The sequence below is a fragment of the Podarcis tiliguerta genome (genome assembly GCF_965153285.1).
Source record: "Podarcis tiliguerta genome assembly, chromosome: 16".
Taxonomy (NCBI): domain Eukaryota; kingdom Metazoa; phylum Chordata; class Lepidosauria; order Squamata; family Lacertidae; genus Podarcis; species Podarcis tiliguerta.
The window spans coordinates 17,959,927-17,980,557 of NC_139549.1; the positions used below are offsets into that span (position 1 = coordinate 17,959,927).

Below are 20,631 nucleotides of genomic sequence, written 5' to 3' on the forward strand. Positions count from 1 at the left end.
TAATAAAAACTAGGACAGCTAGGAGGAAAATTCTAGACTGGTAACTTTCTTCATCTATTAGCTCATTCTTTGTTTGCTAAGCATACAGGAGCTAGAGTCCTCAACCTGACACCAGCAGTTGATATTATTATTTATATTATTATTTCCCACTTTTTTCCCCCCAAGGAGCTCAAAGGTGCTTTGCATGGTTCCCCCCACTTATTTCCTACACCCTCAAGAACGACCTTCTAAAGGAGACAGTTCACATGTTCAGCCTGAATTATCCAACAATACAAGGTCCCCATGTGCAAGTCATGTGTCAATCAGCCCTGACACTTGAGCTGCATGCATCCTTTTAGCGGAAATGCATGCTTACCATTTAATGGCTGTGGCAGCAGCACCAGATGGCAGCAGCGAGGGTGGTGTTCACAGATCACACACAAACACACGCCAGCACCTTCGTATGATCCCATACACTGTTTTCCAGTGAAGGCAATTCAAGTGTTCAGGTGCCAGCAAAAGCCAGCAAGCGCTGAATGAAACTCCTGACTGCAAAGAGACTTCCACAACTCTGCTCCCACCACATGCAAGCATCTAACTATCTTATTAATAATAATAATATTTACATTTGTATACCACCCTTCATCCACCCTCTACCCACAGTTATGTCTTTTGCACGTGTTGCTGCTCAGAATGATATATTGATGGGCTTGCATTATTTGTAGGCTTATGATGGACGCAGAGTGGGTGCGTGTTTGTGGGTGTTTAACAAAGCCAGGGTGCAAAGAACTCCCCATCTGGTTAGATGCACGCACTAACTATTTAGGGAGGTCAGAAGGTCATCTGCCATGGATGCTTCAGCTGAGATTTCTGCATTGCAGAGGGTTGGACTAGATGACTCTAAGATTCCATGATTCTAGGGTTGCATCTCACAATCCTACACGGAAAACCACTTTCTGAAGTAGTTTGTGATTTATAGAGAGTGTGTAATAAAAAATAAATAAATCACATTTTGGGGTCTTCCTTCCACTTTTGGGTGTCCTGGTTTTTACTTTATGAAATATGGTGACCCTACTAAATCTACACCCCGCATGGAACTGGAGAAGTGGAGCAGCTTTCAGAGCTAAGTAGGTGGCAACTGGGAGTCTAAATAAAAGTTTACCCATCCTGCCATCGCCACCTAGTAGTTTTCTCTAAATAATAGCAGAGGGCATCATCAAAGCTGACCAGTTTGCATAGCCTGCTGTACACGCTACACCAGTCATGACTGCAGCCAGTAAGGTGGGAGGGTGGGGTGACTCAACAGACCTTGTATTTTCCTGCCTGCCTTGAACTGAAAAACAGAAAGAGTTGCCTCAAGATATAATAATATAATCATAGAGTTGGAAGGGTCATCTAGTCCAACCCCCTGCAATGCAGGAAGATGTTGTTGTGGGGCTGAACTTGCCTTGCCAAATCCCAGCTTCAACAGGCCTGGACCTGGGGACTGTTCGCCTATAGGTGGTTCGTCATTTGACGGCTCTCCACATCTAATGATGGCTTGCTACCCTGACAGGCTACATCAACCCAACCTTAGGGAGACTCCAAGGAGCCTCTGTAGGAGGAGTGTGAGCCAAAGGCACATATTCCTTTAAAAGTGTGTGTGAGAGAGAGAGAGAGAAAGAGAAAGAGAGAGGGTGAGAATTATGTGTTGATAACAACATGACTAGATAGAGCTGTCGCAAAGCATACATTTCATTTTATTAAAATGTTTTTTCAATAGCCCCTCATCAAAATATGCCAGAAATACGACTCATGTGAATTCATGCAACCTACAAATCCAGTTTAAAAACAGCAAGTAAACAAATTAGATTAAAGGTAAATGCAAAGCTAAATAGGGCAAAATTTCAAAAATAATCTCAACTTCAAAATGCCTGGACACATGGAATATCTTCACCTGGCACTAAAAAAAAATGTTAATACGCAGTGTGACCTTTTTTGTTTCAGACACAGATTTTTTAAAAAATGATAATCTTGAATCTACCAAGGAGGGGGCTTTGGAATTGCTAAGTGAGAATCTTATCACACCCCACCCTTGCTTACCTACAGCCCCCACCCCCACCCCATCATTGCCAAGGGTGCATTGAAAAAAATTCTCCTCCTAGTCCAGCCATTGAGGTCTGTCTATATGCTAAAATCTACCCGACATTGAATTGCATCACTGTGTTGCCTGACTGCATGATTTTTACTTGGAAGTAAGACCCCCTGAATTCAATAGGGCTTCCTCCCCAACGCAGGATTCTAGCCTCAGAATAATTCCTCTGTTCCTGTTTGAGCTCTCCATTCTAAACAGCCTTTCTTTCTCATTTCCACTTGGCATCCTTGCCAACACACTTTACAAAAAACAAAGGGGAAAACATGAAGCTGGCAAAAGCCCCAGAAATATCCATCTTCAACAGCGCGAGAGAAAGCAGGGAATATAATAGGAGCCTTTTCCTGCTATCCTTTGGCCCACCTCCTGGAGGCTGGCAGAGGCTGACTAGAGGATTTTATTTAGTGCCTTCTCCATATAAACAAGTCCATAAAATGTACAGTGTTAACGACTTTGTCTCTGAAGAGATCTCCTTGTAACGAGCTTGTTTCTTTTGCTGGAAAACAACTGCGCTGGCTCCTGTAGCCCAGCCCCTTCTGAGGACGTGATGGAGGAGGAGGGGACCACACAGAATGGATCCACCTTCGCCAGGGTTCCTCAGATTGCTGCACCCTTTCCTCTGTTATAGATATCTGCCTGCCTATCGACACCCTCCCTCCTCCAATACACATATAATTCATATTACTTATAAACACAGGTGTTGAATTAGCATTGCTAAGCTAGGAAGCTTGTATTGCCATCCATCCAGTGCTATTGCGAATGGATGCTGGGCTCGCCTTGGATACACCTGAAGCTTCAAGGAGATGAATCTGAGAATGAACATCTTGCATGTCATGGCCATTTGGCCACAACATCTGCATCCTCCTCCTGTGTGTTATGTGTGTGTGTTTTGTGAGTTTGTGGATCCTAGCCTACCTGCTCCCCAAATGAGCAGAATACTGAAGATGTGGGCTCTAGTCCATGGGTAGGCAAACTAAGGCCTGGGGGCTGGATACGGCCCAATCACCTTCTAAATCCGGCCCGCGGATGGTCCGGGAATCAGCATGTTTTTAAATGAGTAGAATGTGTCCATTTATTTAAAATGTATCTCTGGGTTATTTGTGGGGCCTGCCTGGTGTTTTCACATGAGTAGAATGTGTGCTTTTATTTAAAATGCGTCTCTGAGTTATTTGTGGGGCATAGGAATTCATTCATTATTATTTTTCAAAATATAGTCCGGCCTCCCACAAGGTCTGAGGGACAGTGGACCGGCCCCCTGCTGAAAAAGTTTGCTGACCCCTGCTCTAGTCCACGAAAGCTTGCATTACAACATATTTGTTAGACCTTAAGGTGCCACAACACACACTCTTCATTATTTGGAAATGTGTGCATTGATTCTTTAGAAAACATTGTGATCCCTACTCGGAAGTAAGTCCAGTCCAGCTCAAAGGGACTGACCACTACATAAGTGTAGATAGGATGACAGGGCTGTGTTATATCGCATCGTATTATATACTGTGCTCATATTCTGCATTGGTAAAGCAGCCAATTTATTTCTATAGCCTAGCATGGCAGGATGTTTCTACATGGATGTCACCAGTGTTGCTTCCCCCCGGGGGTACTCAAGGGTACGCAGTAGCAGCACCACAAATGGAGACAGAAATTTTTATATTATGGGGCAGCATGCAAATGTCGTCCATGTCCCTATTAAGCAAAAACTCTTTCAGTTTAAAGCTGTGCATTTCCTGATTCTCAAGACATTTAGATAGACTTGTTAAAAATACATGAATTGGGAACCAGCCCCTCATCATCGACTGGAGTAAATCTGCCGTTTCACGGAGAGGAGTGAAACTGCCTGAACCCAATTTCAGAGGGGTAGCAGCCTTGCTGGTTTGCTGCATCATAAATAATTGCGGTGGGGGGGGGGGCTTAAAGACCAACAAAAAATTATGTTGGTAGATGCTTTTGTGGACCACAGCTCACCATCAAATGCCTGAAGCCCCCTGCCTTCTCCAATCTGGTGCCCTCCAGATGTTGCAGACTACAGCTCCCATCAGCCAGGAGTGCCAACTTGGCCCTGTGACCGTACATGGCCCTGATGCTGAAATTTGTGGGTGCCTGGCCCCTTCATGGGGAATTTTGTGGGTGCTTGGGCACCCAGGCTAGGGCCCCAGGGAGTTGCCACCCATGCATCAGGTCTGGCATGCTTTTCAATGAAGCATTATGTTTCCAACATAGGGCAGCCAGACGAGAAGCCAAAAAAGCATTGGGGGGGGGGGTTTGGACTACATGACTTTTGGCTCCCCTCCCGACCCTATGATTCTATGATGCTGTGATTTCCCTCTGGTTTGCCCCCAACGTCTGAATTTCATGATGGTGGCCTGTGAAGATGGGCTTTCCTGTTATTAAGCATTAAGGCTGCAATCACGGTCCCAAGAAATCCGGCCCCCAGCCCCACTGAACACCATGGAATTTCCTTCACCTTGCCTTCCCATAGGGTGGTGAAATGGGCAGAGAGAAGCTTTCCTCCCTCGCTCATCATGGCATATGGGGAAGAGCCGTGGTTCAGCGGTGGTGCATCTGCCTTGCATGCAGAAGGTCCCAGGTTCCATCCTGTTATGCACTAAGCTTGGATCCTAGAACAATAGGCAAGTAGGATCCTAGAATGCAACAACTGATTGGCTTGCAGGAAAAGACCAATCAGGCTCCAGGAGGGAAGCAGAATCAGCCAACCAGACGAGACTCATTGTGTAAATAATATATATAAAAGCCTGAGGTTTGGGGGGCAATTCAATCACTGTTCTACAAGCTGCAATAAAGAGCATGAAATCACTACAGGACTCCGAATATATTTCAAATCCCCAGTAGCATTTCCAGGTAGGGCTGAGAGAGAACCCAGCCGGAAACCCTGGAAAGCCTCTGCCAGTCAGTGTCGACAGTTCTGAGCAAGATAGGCGGATGGTCTGACTCAGTATGATGCAGCTTCCTTTGTTCAGCTCTGGTGGATGGGTGTGAAGCTGCAGGGTGGAAGATTCGGGGCAGACAAAGGGAAGGACTTGTTCACACTGCACATGGGTAGACCAGGGCATTCGCGATGGCAGCCAAAGTGGGTGACTTCAAATCAGAATCGGACAAATTTGCAGATAAGGCTTTCCATGGCTCCTGGTCGGCCCGGCTCTATGGCCTCATTGGAGGAGGCATCCCTGCAGCAGATCATGAGTGGGAGCGAGATGTTTGCCACAACTAACATAAGCCCGTCGATTATTTAAAGGCATAGGACAGACTCAAAGGCAACTTGCTGGGTGCAATGGAGAAAATGGGTTTAGGGTTACAGCCGTAAGGCACCACATTCACGATGAAGTGGAGGTTGTGTGTTTGTGTGCATGCTGTTTCTAAGGATGTCCAAATGGGGGCAGGTGCGAAGAGAACCTCTCTCAGTGCCTTGGCGTGTGGGTAATTTGCAGTATAGAGTATATTGTGGTTCATATGTAAATGCATTATTATGATGATAGATAGATAGACAGTGTGTGTGTGTGTGTGTGTGTGTGTGTGTTTATCGGAAGTGCAACTTAAGTGCAACTCACCTTGCATTAAGGCTGATGGGGTTTGCACGAAGACAGACAGCGATAGGAACCAGCTCAACTTGTGCTGATGTAAATAACCTCCAAACACTATCAGCAAAGATATGTGCATATGCATATAATCTTTGTAAACTCTTTGTGGGGTGTTATAATCAAGCAGTGTGTGTGTGTGTACACACACACATACATACACACACCGGTTGATATTGAAAATATAAAAATATATAAGTGTTTTATGTTACGTTACATTGTTGGGCAAGATCACGCATATGCACCTTAGCTTCAATGGCTACAATGCTATGCACATTTATGAGGGAGCAATGGTGCTTCCCCGATAGGGACTTAATATTGCAAATGGTTCTTTGGCAAGAGGTATTTTTAAAACACTGTATTTTCCATGTAAAGGATAGGTGTTTTATTTATTTTATTTACATGGCATTCTTACACTGACTAATTATTTGCATTTCTAAGCTGTGTACGAAAAAACAACCCATAGAAAATGGGAGAGTACAAACATTATCATCAAACACTACCTTAGAGTGCCTGCTGGAACAAGGAAGTTTTAGTCAAGAACCTGAAACTTGGCAAGGAGGTTCTCTGAACTTGGTCAGGAGGGCGTTGCACAGACGTGGGCCCAGTAGACTGAATGGACACCGTAAATTTCGATTAAATGTGGGGCAGGCATGCTGGCTGGCATTGTGATGACAACAATGTTGTGTGGACACAGTGAAGAACAGGCATGTATGGGAAGTTCTCATCTTGAACCCCTTTGAACCCTAAAAAAAGATTGTGATGCAAATCTCTTCCATTGAATAGAATGGAATCCCCAAGTGCTGGACTTCGGCTGGATCGCCAGCTACATATTAGCTGGTATACATTCTATACACTATTATTGCACACCCGCTAAAACCTTTTCCATTGCTCCAGTTCTTCAGAATCTGTGCTGCACAAATTTGCTGCGGCGCATAGATGCTTTGCTTTAATCCTACCTAAGACAGGTCAACGCTACCCTGCGCCAACATCACAAAGAGGTGGGAGGTTTCTCCACATGCCAGTCAAACTGGAATAAATGGAATTGCCTGTGGTCATTCCAGATGACCTGCGTATTGAACGTTCAGGCTGAGTTGTCTGTACAAAGTTTGCTGGGCTGTTAGACAATGTCAGTTGTTTGCTGAGCATTAATTCTGACTGGTTTGCGGGGTGGTTAGATGACGTCGCCTCAAGGAAGTTTATCCCACACTTTCAGGTGCATTTCCCTCTCACTTTCAAGTATAATTGTGAATCAACTGGAATTGTGATTGCATTCCCTCCAACATTTCTCCCATTCCATAATAATAATTCTACTATTTACACCCCACACATCTTACCGGGTTGCCACAACCACTCTGGGCAGCTTCCAACATATATAAAAACATTAAACCTTTTTTTAAAAAAACCTTCCCTATAAAGGATTGCCTTCAGACGGCTTGGGGGATGGATAACTCCCTCAATTTCTCCAATTAAAATAGGGACATCCTAAAGAAAGGTAGGACATTCTGGGATCAAACCAGAAACCGGGGCGGCTTCTCTAATTCAGCGCCATTGCTGGAAAATAGGGACACTTGGAGGGTCTGTGGAGAGGTGGAAGACATCTCATTGGTCAAAAGGGGTTGAGAGAGTAGCTTTGACTGATATTCAGTAACCGCAGAATACAGTAAGTGCATGCATTCTCTTTCTGCCCTGCTCTTCACCACAAAAGCTGTTTTCATGCCATCAAAATGCTTTGTTTCATTTTAAATTTTAACACAGAAAAAACTAGTTGCAGAATCACAAATATCATAAAACATCTCTTTCATGAATGTCACGCAGGTAAAACTCTGTTGTCTTCATGCGGTCATGACTCACTCAAAGGCCACGCTCACTGAATGAAATGGATCCCACCCAGCCCTTGTGAAAACCAATCCTAAAAAAAAAAAAAATCAGCCTGTGAGGTCGGTAGTTTGGCCTATTGAAACCTCAACTCCAAATATGTTTATTGTAGCTTTTTTTTAAAAAAATCCATAGATGCTGTTGGAACTCTGAACATAACATAACATGGGGTAAAGCCTCATTCAACTCTACATGAATTGACTTTTTATTAAATGTGCTAATGGGTTCTATCCTCTTTTCCTGAAGAAAAGTACTTTCTCTTCATTCCAGTTTCTATCTCTCCTGGATCTGAATTGATTTAACATATGTGTTTCCACCCAAAATGTTTTTATTTCTATAGTTGTTTTTTAAAATGAGTTTTATATTTATAATTTTTTATATGCCATATATATTTTCGTATGCAATTGTTTTTAACTGTTTTTATGTATGTAACTGTTTTACATATGCCATGAGATTGCTGTGAGATGCCTCGTGGGAAGCTATTCATAAATGGAATAATAATATTATTATTCATAATAATGGTAATAATAGTATTCTGACCACCCATAAATACATAAATACAAGTCTCACTGGTGGCTTACAGGACTCAGTTGAGTAACTGAGAAGATCTGTTAAAATTTGTGAAGGGAAACCAGTAAGGAAAGCTTACTCCGAAAGGATTTTTTGGGGGGGAGGCAGGTATGATCAGGTGGGGTTAGGCAGATGTTGGACTACGTCTCCCATCACCCCCTGCCCACTGGCCATGCTGGTTGAAGCTGATGGGAGTTGTAGTCTAACAACAGGTGGAAGGGGCCAGGGTGCCCACCCCAGAAAGGGTAAATCCATATTAAATGTGTGCAGTTGTGGAAGAGAATATGTGACGCTGACTGTGTTGTTTGGACGCTGAGACAAACATGTACCCATTCCAAAATAAGCCTCCACCAAGAATCATTTTTTATCTCCGTACAGGATAAATCTTTCCCCTGGTAAATTTATGTGAAATTGCAGTTCTCGGAGTTTGGGGAATAGCTACAAAAAAGGCAGGCAGCCCAAAATGAACTCCAAAACGGCATTCCTCTCTTTCTCAGTCCATTTGCATGGACTCAGTCCATTTCCAAATCATAGAATTGGAAAGGACCACAAGGGTGTCTAGTCCAACCCCTTGCAATGTAGGGATCTTTTGCTCTGTGTGGGGCTCAAACCCACAACCCTGAGATTAGGAGTCTCATGTTCTACTAAGTGAGCTATCCAAGCTTCCTTAAGTCTTCAGTCTAGACCCGGCCTGATACACCCAGATCCTCTGTTAACAAGCAAGATTTCCTTTCCATGGTTTATGTGCGTTTATGCTGCCCTTTGATGGATAATATAAATTTAGCACTAAGAGTCTTGCCTTTCTTACTAAGGCAGGGGTTGGATACCCCTGCCTTAAAGGAGGGGAAAAGAAGGAATGGTTTGGGAGACTCTGAGGGACTTTCCAGTCTAAGATTTTCATTAAATGCATGCAACACATCTCAACCTTTAAAAATCAGCAGATGAAACAACTAGAACTTTTGTTGACTGAGGGGACCCAGTTTCGATAAGTAAATTTCAGGTGTTGGAGTTGAGTCATACTTTTTAAAGGTGGCTTGGATTCCACTGTGTTACCACAAAGGAAACTGAAAAGGGGAAAATATTAATTCAGGCTGATTTTTTATGAGGGTGCAGGGTTCTTTTGTGTGTGTATGTGTGTGTGTGTGTGCGCGCACACACACACACACACACACACACACCCCTCTTCACAGGGATGGAGGAGAATTTTGATTCAGTCTGCATTTAAAGGTGGATCTACTAAATTCACACTTTTGTGGAGAACCAAAATACAGCCATCCACTGAAATTTCCACATTTATCAAATCTTGTGGTGCAGTTCTCCAACCAGCCATGATTTACAAAAAATGCATATGCTGGGGGAAAGTATGCATTAAAAATATACATGAATTAAAATAACCTACAAAACTGCATTGCATTAAGAAAATTACTTGCAAAAATATGTACACCAAAACTGCAAGCAAAAATTTGCTTATTTGGAGAAATTCTGAGTAAAATGCTGGGGGTTTTTTTCAGATAGATAGATAGATAGATAGATAGATAGATAGATAGATATAATATGCAGATTGCTACAGAAATGTGGATAATTGAATTTAAGATTGGGGGGGGGGATGAAAACCTGAAATTGACAGGTCCTTTCTCTCCTAATGTTTCAAAGTGAAGTTTTGGTAAAATGGACGTTTATTTAAATTTAATGAATCAGTTAAAAGGCAGGTAGTTAAACGATTAACTGTGCAGTTCTGTGTGCACTTCCTTGAGAGTAGATTCCAATTGAACAAAATGTGACTTGCAGAAAATGAATTGCAACCCAAACATTCTTTGATTGGTTAACAATAATATACAATATATTCTGCAATGCAGTCCTATCCTGTCCTACTTCCCATTTGAAATAAATGACAAGTCAAGTCAATTTCTCCCACCCCACCCCAAATATTCAAACGAAACTGAAAGCAGCTAACACATTAAAATCATAACAGGAGTCAGATATAAACCAGTCCACGGTTTCAAATCAAATCATAAATGAAAAAAAATTCATAGCCCAACCAACAGCAATTCCAAAGCAGCCAGCAAAATCACCACAAAGCCAAAGGCCTGTTTTAACGCCCCTCTAAAACAATATGATGTAGCTTGGAAGGCAACAAATGCCGCAGGATGGGTGCCCGTCCCAGCCTAAAGTAAAGGGTCATTAGCCTTGGTCACTGCTAAAGTGTGCCTTCTGAGTATTGTAGGATCTGGAGCAGGCCTCAGATGACCCCTGGAGCTTGCTGGAAAACACCGATGGAAGAAAGTGGTTCTTAAGTTACTGAGGTCTCAAGTCATTTACGGTTTCAAAGGTTAGACCACACCATTCACATCATGCCTGGAAATCAGTAACCAGCACAGATCACCCAAGACTGGTGTGAAGGGACTGAAAAACCCCACAAAGAAGAGAATGTGTCTGCTGATGAGTCCTACTAGATGCTAAACAAAGCCACAACACAAATCCATAGCAAATCAAGCAACTTGAAATAAAGGCAAGCTCACAGCCAAATGGCTAGTGGAATTTCCTGATCAATGACATTGTCAAGCAGGTGTGTGTGTGTGTGCACACATGCGTTTATAATGGGGGGGGGATTCAAGAAGGTAGAGGAGCAACTTGTCTCTGTGATGATAGTCATTGTTTGAAGAAAAATTCTTTGGGTGCTGCATTTGTGCAGACTTTTGGGTCTATATTTTCCAGTCCGTAAAGGATTTTTCGTTGCATTATTAAGTATGACCTTGCCCTCTGGACTCATGCTTAGATTGATGTCTATCGGGCACTGAAGAAGCTTCCATGGTCAAAGCATGTCTGGCTCAGACACGGGCTTCAGAAGACATCAGCCTTATGGAATTCACTTCCCCCAATGTCCACACATATACCTGTTTGATAATATGGTATCTTGAAAGTCCACTGGCCATTTGGCTACGAGACTGTTTTTATAAAATTTTATTTCAAGTGCCTTTATATGTTATGGATCTGCATTTCATTGGCAGGCCGCCTTAACTCTGCTTTGCATTCACCAAAATGCCTCACGCCCATCGGCATCTCGGCTGCAGCATTTTGCATTAGTTAGAGTTTCCAGCTGCTTTTCGAAGAGCGCCTTGCAGGAATCAGACCTGGAGGTCGCCAGGACCTGAATGGCTATGTCAAGAAGGCAGGCCAGTCAGAGCTGGGAAAGGGATCGCCTTAACCACCGTTGCCACCTGCATATCTCCCTATATGAAGCAAATGTAGGTATGCTGACATGCACACGATACACAATATGTATGAATGTCATGTAGGCCTACAGAAGGCGGAATCAAAAGAACTACCGGTACTTAACCAATTCTGGGCAAAGGAAAACCAGGTTATGGCCTTGCATTTCTCGAACTGGAGCCCCCCCCCCCCATCACCATGTCACTCAGCAAGCCGTCACTCAGTGTTAAAAATGGATTGCAGTCATGGTTTCAAATTATTTGCAAACAGATACTCCTCTACATCCAATCACAGCCATTATAGTCACCTGTGAAAGTCCTACGCCCCTACCCCATGATCATGTGACTTCCTCACAAACGGTAAAAATTTTCTCCATTATTTCCCCATCACTGGAGATCAAGGCAGCAGTGAGTTGATTTTAAACAGGCTATCCTGTTGGGTTTTTAATTTCCTCTCTTCCCTGCCTTTCTTTCAACATCTTAAAGAATCCATAATCAATCCAGGTCAAAGACAAACTGATCAGGAAGCCATATTTTTTTAAAAATTGCCATAGTGTGGCAATAGATGTTATTTTTTAAAAAAAATCACCTTCAAAATAAAATAGTTTTGAAGGGGGAGCATGATTCATTTTATTCTGTTTACCTTTTTTATTTTTATTTTTAAGCAATCCATAAATTATTTCCATTAGAAATCATGACCCTCTGGCCTCTTAGCCTGTAGTTTTATACAAACATAGCTGTGAATTTCATTCTAAACAATGAGACTTAATTCCGAGTAATCATGTATAGGGCTGTGCTGTAAATGTAATACAGTATACACTTACTTTCTTATTTTAATAATACACTATTAAATGCACACTATTAATGCACACATATTTTTAGATAGCATACATTTACATCACAATTGCCAGCATATTCTCTTTCCGTGCATATACAATATTTTTATGTAACACATGGGCAGACCAGATTTGCTGGCATATTTCTGTTATAAGCCACTCATCAAAAATTAAGCTGTAGCTATGATAAGGGTAGGTTATTGCAGTTGGCACCAGACAAGAGTTTGCTAGCAAATAGCAGACAGATAGTTCTACACTATCAGAGAAATTACCACGTTAGAATTGTGTGTGTGTGTGTGTGTGTGTGTGTGTGTGTGTGTGTGTTTACCATCCTCCGGCCTTCATAGGGATATTTCAGGTCCCCTTTCCTGAATGTTCAACTTCGGGGGTGGGGGGCTAGAAACACCAACAAGTCTATTTGAGGACAGCGGCAGAAAAACATGGAAGGAAAAGCCAGCCAACTGATCACTAAGCATTTCCCCTCCCACTCCTCTCAGCACATACACCACCCAATGTTTGCAAAAGCACCGAAATAACCAACATGCACTTGATGTTTACCTTTAAGATTTAAAAGTAAAACAGGGAAAAAACCCCACCACATATCAGTACCTAATGAACCCGGCATCTTCTGCTTATACAGACTGTTCTGCCGTGATTCACACACACACAAACAACATCCCTAAGGCAGACTCGCCACCATTTCTTCTACTTATAGGTCTTCTGAGCCCTGTGAAACTATTTCGCCCAGAACGTCGTTAGGTTGGCTGTGTGGGCAGAGTTGATGCCCGCTGCAATCCAGTCCCCCATTCAGCGTGAGGGAAGCATTCAGGACAACTGGAAATGTCCGTTTTGCGGGGGCAAAGCCAAGGCTCTTACCCCAGGCCAGGACTTCAGATGGGCTGCCTCATAGCCATTTTGTCTGCTGCATTCGCATCCAAACATTCTCTCTCTCTCTCGCCCCCTCACACACATGGTGTAATCTTTTTTATTTTATATTAGATCCATTGGCTAAATGAGCAATGTCTGATTCTGCACCTAAATAATTGTTTTTTTAATAATTATTTACACCATGGAGTGGCACACACATGCTGTAAATGAAACAAAATGAAATAAATGCATATTTGAGAAGGCCTCTATGTAACGAGCACCCATTGGGTGGAAATCCAAATCACGCCACATTAGGGACTACTTTAGGAGCCGCCAAAAAAAAAATGGGATGGTTTCACCTTCCAGAAAACATATGTAGCCTTCTAATATCTGTAATCTTTTATTTCTCTTTCTTTTCTAGTAATTAAAACACTTAGCAATTGTTTCCACTGCCCCCATTGATACAGTTGGTCAATTCAAGAGATTTAAAGAGCATTTTTGTAACTGATTTTTGTGTATTCAGATATTTCTATATGTTGCATTTGTAATGTTCGAATCATATGCTGTAAACTATTTAAGGATTTTCCTTTCTTTTAGGAATGGAAACTGAAATTATCTAAAATAAATAAATAAACCACAATGTTCACAGTCTGATCTTTAATTCTGGGATCAAATATGCATGTTTACTCAAGCCCAATGAATCCAAGAGGGTCTCTCATCTCCCAATGAAAAGGTCCGAGCCCTGCGGCTGCAGAAGCTGATGAATCAGACTTGTGCAGTGCTACCCTGCCTATCTTTACTTACAAACACCCCACAGTGTTCAGTGAGGGTTATTCCAAGATATAAGTAAAGTATTTGTTTTACAATTTGGTATCTTGCAGTTAAGGGGGATGCAAGATACTGTATTTAAAGGCAAACCTATGTCAATTCACACTTTCTGAAACAATAACTATCTTTTGAAATTTGCACTTTTCTGAATTTTGCAATGCAGTTCTCCTGCCAAGTAACATGTACAGAATTGCATGTACTAGAAGGAAGTGTACATTAAGATGCAAATGCATTGGAAGAAATAACATGCAAAATGCATTATGGTGGTCAAAACTGCTTTGCAAAAAAGGTGCATATTAGACAAAAATATGAGTTTTCTTTTAAAAAATCCTAAACTGTTATGGAAATGTGCAAAAGTTAATTGCAGATTGGAAGAATGAGATGAAAGTGAAATGGGCAGGTTTTCCTAATCCTACTTAAGATATTTAGGTGCCCAAGAAGCTCTTTTTATGCCAGACCAGATATATTTCTCCTGCCAACCCAGTCTTCTCGGAGTCCCCTCTCCCACCATCTGCTACCTGACATCTTTTTAACTGGTGATGTCTGGGGCTGATCTGAAGACCCTCCACATGGAAAGCCCTTTCTCTGCCACTGAACAATGCTCTCTCCACACGCCCCTTCCTCAAGAATAATGCCCATTTAATCCCTTTCCCAGCTCAATCCTATGCATGTTTACTCACAGGTAAACCCCACTGTGATCGAAAGTGCTCATTCCCAAACAAACAGGGAATATGCAAATGCAGTTTTCTAAGCACATCTACTCTGAAATACATCCAAGCGAGTTCTTAAAGACATACTCCTTTGTAGCTGCGCTCAGGGCTGCAGCCTTATAGCATTTCTCAGATCCAATTGGAAGTAAATCCCATTGAGTTAAATGGGGCTTACTTCCAAGTGCACGAGCTGAAGGCTGCATCTGAGAGACTTACCTGGGAGAAAATCTCAAATGAGTAGACAAGGCATATAGGATTGTGCTGCTGGTGGGTGAAGTCAAAATGAAAATAAAACAGAAACTGGAAACCTGGGAAAGGTTTTCAGCCTGATCCTACACATATTTGCACAGAAGCAAATCCTATCAAAATGAATGTGGTTTATTCCCAAATGTGAGGGTCACAGCCCAAACTGAGCACTGTTATATCCTATTAGTTTGAATTGGAGAGACTTAATTGCCCCCCCAAAAAGACCCTTTTGGTTGCTTGTATTTATCAATGAATTACAATCCTTCCAAGGTGCTTGTGGGGGTATCCTTGGGTCTGCCCCATTCCTGTATCTGGCCAAAAAGAGTGAGTGGTCCTACAGCAGCCCTGGTAGACCACAAATATGAACTCCAATTCACCTGACCAATGCCTCACTCTGCCCACAACATCATACAGAAATCAATGAGGCTGCAAGATGAGGGTCCCTCCCTGTCTCCCGATTTCGCCCTTCCAGTTTCAATGCCACCAGGCTGAAAATTCAGTGTATTTGAAATAAACTGGGAACCTGATCCTATACACATTTACTCAGAAATAAATCCCACTATACCCAAACAGAAAGAAGACATTGAGTAGGGGGGAATCTTTTTTTTTTAAATATCTCAAGGGTTTGGGATGTTGTTGTTGCTGTTGTTTGGGTGGGGGGGCAAGGAGGGTAGTCCAAGCACACTGCCAAAAATGGAGAAGGTGAGGTCCCTCACCTCTGGCAAGGTAATATATGAGGGACATTTAAAAGACTGATTTATCCAGACATTTTAAATTGCACTTCAAAGTCGTCCTGGACCCCACATTTTAAAGGAAAGAGGGGTTTAAAACACACACCCAGAGGAGAAATTTAATTGGACAGCACCCAAACCCACCTAGTTTCCGAAATCTGCAAAGGCCTTGCTTGCTTCTGAACAAGGCAAAAAGATCCCACCCACCCACTCTTCAAAAACTTCAGATATGCTTCTGGGGCCAGGACCAATAATCCAGAAAGGAAGTGGGCGGGTGTTACCAGCTCTATACCTGCCCAGCTCTACCTGCTTTCAAAAAGAAGAAGTAGAGGAGGAATCTGATTCTAACTGCAAAAAGGAGCCACTCCATTTTGACTTTCAAGCCCTCCTCTCCTTAAAATATAAATCAATAAACCCAAATCCTACCCTGATTTTTACGGGGGTTAAACAATTCCACGGCGAGCTGCCGCAGCCGAGGGGTCGCTCAGCCCCGAGAGAAAGCCCCTCCGGCCTCGGAGGGCAATGAGCAGCCGCTCCATCTCTGCAGCAAGAGGGGGAAGAGGAGCGAGCGAGGCTCTGCCTTGCTAGGCGCTTCAGGATCCGAGCGCCTTCCACCCACCTCCAAGCCTCGCCCTGCAGATCGCGAAGGTGACGAGAGTTCTCCTTACCCTTTCCTGGGCTTGCAGCGAGCCGGGTGTGTGGGGTGGAGGGGGGGGGGAGAGAGAGAAGGAGGAAGAAGAAGAAGAAGAAGAGGCTGCCTTTCCCGGGGAGGGGATTTCGCAGCCTGACAGGCGGACCTTGGAATGAGCGTTTTCTTCCCGTTCCCTTCGCTCTTGTGGAGGGATGGTGGGGGCAGGCGGGATGACGTCGCGGAGGAGCGTCTATTCAGGAGGCTTCAGACCTCACCCCCCCCCCCAACACACAAACACAAGGGCCTCCTTTAGCTCATTGTCCCCCCTTTTTTCTCTCTGCATGCCTAGACTGGGTGGGTGGGTGGAGGGAAGGAAACTAGAGATACCTTGATCTTTTTGCGCCTACGAGGAAGACTCTCACAGATGAATTTATGCACACACACGTTGCAGATGATGATCATATGATATGATTTATTGTTGTTATTTATTAGAATATCATCAGCTCATGTGGCGTTTTTTCTCTGAACAGCCCAATGCTGTGCACGTTTCTTAAGATGCAAGTCTTTCTGTGCGCCTAATGGGCCTCATTCCCAAGTTAGTCTGCATATAGGATCGCCAGCAGGAAACTTGCCATCCTAGGGACATTGACCTGAGAGTCTCTTTAAATCGGCGTCTTCGTGTGTGTGTCTTATCTGCTTCTAAGGAAACGTACATTCTTGATTAGAATGTAGTACTGTACATAAGCTCATGAAACCAGTCTCTACCTGAGGAATGGCCATACTTAGGAGGTCTGAAACCCATCTCACCGACTTGGGGATCATTTGGCGTAAAGGCAGGGGAGATCTATAGTGCTGTATTTCAAATAGATAACTGGTCCAGTAAGCCAGTGGAAGCAGTTTTGCAGGTATAGCACCGCGCTCAAGCCCTTCCCCCAAAATCTCTCCGATTTAAATCGTGCAGTCTGAAGTGCTTATCTCTAATTGGGTGGCACAAATGTTTATTAATTTTGACCGACTTCAGATCTTATGTATTTTGTATTCTCATTTTGTAGTTTTCTGTTGTGAACCGCCCTGGGATCTTCGGGTGAAAGGCGATATACAAATTCAACCCATCCATCCATCAATACACACACACACATACACATACGTACATAGGCCATTGCATCCTGCTTTAGAGACCCTGCTTCCTTTACTCCAGAGGCGCCAGAGAGTAAGCAGAGTCCCTAACCCCTCCGCCCCTTTTTACCCAGAGTTTAAGCCCTACTGACTTCATGGAAGGCTTATTCCCAGAAAGTACTGAGTTTACTCCTGTAAGGTAAAGGTAAAGGGACTCCTGTACCCATCAGTTAATGGTGCCATCTCCAGTTTCAAATTTTTCTTCACCCTGAACGGAGCAATTGAGTACCCTTGGACTTCGCTGGATTGTCTGGTTCGAAAATCAGAGAAGAGCCGGGAGAGGTCAAAGGAAGCCCTCCTTCACGCAGCGCATAAACTATGGAACTCGCTGTCGCAGGAGGCAGTGATAGTAACCAACTGGGATGGCTTTAAAAGAGAATTGGACAGGTCCATGGAGGAGAGGGCGCGTCAGGGACTACTGGCCATGATCTCTATCCTCTGCCGCCTCCACGGATGGAGGCTGTGTAGGTTCTGATTACCGGAAGCTGGAAGCCAAAGGAAGGGAAAGTGGGACCTCTTGCGAGTTTCCCACTGGCCTGGGGTTAACTGCTTGGATAACAGAATGCTGAACCAAGTGGGCCATTGGCCTAAACCAGCCCGCTGTTGTTATGTTCTTATGAGAAAACCTGTTCTAGAGCCATTTCCAGCATCAAAACTGCTTCTTCCAGGAACCATAAATCTTTCCATTGCATTCCCCTAGACGGGCTTGTTTTGGGACATGGAATCATAGAAAGGTAGAGTTAGATGGGACCCCGAAAGGTCATCCAGCCCAACCCCCTGCAATGCAGGAATCACACAGCTCAGGAATCCCTGACAGGTGGTCATCCGCCTCCAAGGAAGGAGAGTCAGGCAGCTTGTTTGCGGTGAAGGCAGATAGCTAGATAGACAGATGAAACGTTTTAATGGAAAAGGAGATGTGTGAGCAGTTAAAATGAAATAAATAAATAAAGATAAACACGTATTTGCCAAGCTCTCCCTTCCCCCGCTCTTTAAGTCTAGGAATGTGTCTGGGTCAGATCCAAGACCGTGGAAATGTGGCGGCTCAATTGTCCCTCTGTCCCTCCTCTCTCCTTCCCAAGTGTCGTTTTCCAGACTGGGGCTGGGGAGAGGGTAGCACACACCGAAATTTCCATCATAATATCATCTCCAACGCCTCGCTCTGAATAGAGGCGTTAGGAAAACACATAAGACTGAACGTCTAGACTGGAAGAGAGGGGTGAGGAGAGATGCCCCTGGGGGGTTGCAAATCTCTGCCCCCTCCCCTGTTCCAAGGAGCCAATGAGCTGAGATTTCACTGCCCCCTCCTTCTCTGGGGTGTTTGTGGTGTTGGTGTGGGGGGAGAATATCAACTTCACAGAATAGATGGTGCGTTTTCTTAGGCAGTCTGGTTTCCAAGGCAGATTTCTCCACAAAACAGCAGAATCTAACGGCCCGTAGAAAATGGGCAATTAATTCATTCCCTCCTCCCCGTTTCCCCCCACCCCCGGCACGTCCTAAACCTCACAATGCCTGGGAACCGAAAATAAGAGCTGAACTTGAGAATGGGCGAGCAGGCTGTCTCAAGTTCATTGTCAGCCACAGATCAGACAGCCCCCGGCCCCCAATTCCCAAAGTCTAATACTTTTTTGCATCACACACACTCTGGGGGACAACAAGCAATCTCCGACCACACCACACACACCGCCCCGCAAGCGCCAAGCCCCCCCCCCCCCCCGCTCCTCGGCGAGGAGTTTCGCTTTTAAAATTACTTGACCAAGTAAGAATCCAACTAAGTCCTATTCAGAGCAGACTCCACGAAACCAAGAGACGATGCCATGGGTTGCAAAGTGTCTACTCTGAGTAGGACTCCGTTGGAGATGGCCTGATAAGGACAGGATCTCGGCTTCAGAAATTGTGCGCAGGGTTGCAACTTTGCTTGCTATTAAGCCCCATTAAACTAATGGGTTTTGCGAACATGTCATAGAATCATGTCAACCTGATCTTTGTCTCTTGTTTTTACATTACACACAGAAACACACAAACACAGAGCCCAGGTCTTCTGCTTGTTGTATTCAGAAGCCTTTCCCACTAGGCTCAATGGGACTTACTCGCGAGGAGGAAGTGTGTGTATGTGTGTGTGGAGGGGCGGGGCGGGGTTTGTATTCTAAGGCCAAAACGTTCTGCCTGGTCCTAGTCAACGTTTTATTCTTAAGTCAGCCCTGCTCTCACTTCCATGGGGCTTCTTCCCAAGCCAGCTTGCCACCTTCTGCAGGCTTCCTCGAGAGTAGATCCCACTGCAGTCCTTGAAGCTGGCTTCCGAGAAAACTCTGCACGTGACCTTAGAATCCTCTGCGCCCCCCCCCCTCCAAACACGCTCCCCATAGGGACGCAGCACCGCCTGCCTGGCGCATCAGGCCGCGGACAGCGCAATTGCAAAGTCTTCCCCACATTTCGACGGGAGACCGGATGCCTCCGGGGGAGCCCGTAAGCAGGGCGTGAATCCCCGGCAGCTGGGACCCACGGGTAGACTGCCTCTGGCCATGGCAGTTCTAATGAGTTCTCTCTTCATTTCTCTCCCCCCCCCCCATATATATTCTCTCTCTCTCTCTCTCTCTCTATATATATATATGGTGGAATAGTCCGTGCTAAAAAGCCCATCGTTTCACTCCTGCCCTAAGAATTATTACTAAAATCAAAATTGTATTTTAGATTGTTTTTTATTATTATTATTTATAAAAACGCTGGTTTTTATGTACGTTATTGTTATTATTATTTGTATGAATTACCAGCTATTCACCCTAAGATCCCGGGGCGGGTTAAACCACTATATTAAAAATGAGCCCGCGTTTAAAGTTATGGGGGATTCCCCTCCCCCCCCAAAAAAATATACCCCAAAGTTTTATTGATGGAGCATCGGCCAGTGACTAGTTCGGAGACACACATCGGATTCTGGACCTCTCCATCATTTGGGGGAGACAAATGTTGGTGCCCCCTCTCCAGTCTTTCCTTGAGCATGATTTTTTTAAAAAAAGAATTATGATGACGATGATGTTCTCACCAACCCCAATAAATTGGGCTTTCTTGTCTGGCCTCAGACGTGTCCAGCAAACCAAGGCGCGCTACCTTTTGTTCCATTCCTCCACAGGGCTTGATTTAAACGCGGCGTTGGCAGCCGCCACCACGTGGGTCGCCCTGCTCTCCTCCTCCTTCCCCCCCCCCCACCCTAGGAAAATGCTCATTAGCAGAAAAGAATCTAAGAGAGGGGGGCAA

The 20,631-nt window shown here is 44.2% G+C and overlaps 1 long non-coding RNA gene across 2 annotated transcripts in view; it reads right to left on the reverse strand.

Annotated features, from left to right (window-relative positions):
• Positions 1 to 16,293, reverse strand: part of LOC310665991 — a 53,806-nt gene extending 37,513 nt beyond the window's left edge. Inside the window, exon 1 of one of the 2 annotated variants that reach the window (XR_014505743.1) lies at positions 16,244 to 16,293. This is a non-coding gene — a long non-coding RNA (uncharacterized lncRNA). The remainder of the gene's footprint in view (positions 1 to 16,243) is intronic. The other variant, XR_014505744.1, reaches the window with a different exon arrangement.
• Between the last annotated feature and the right edge of the window lie 4,338 nt (positions 16,294 to 20,631).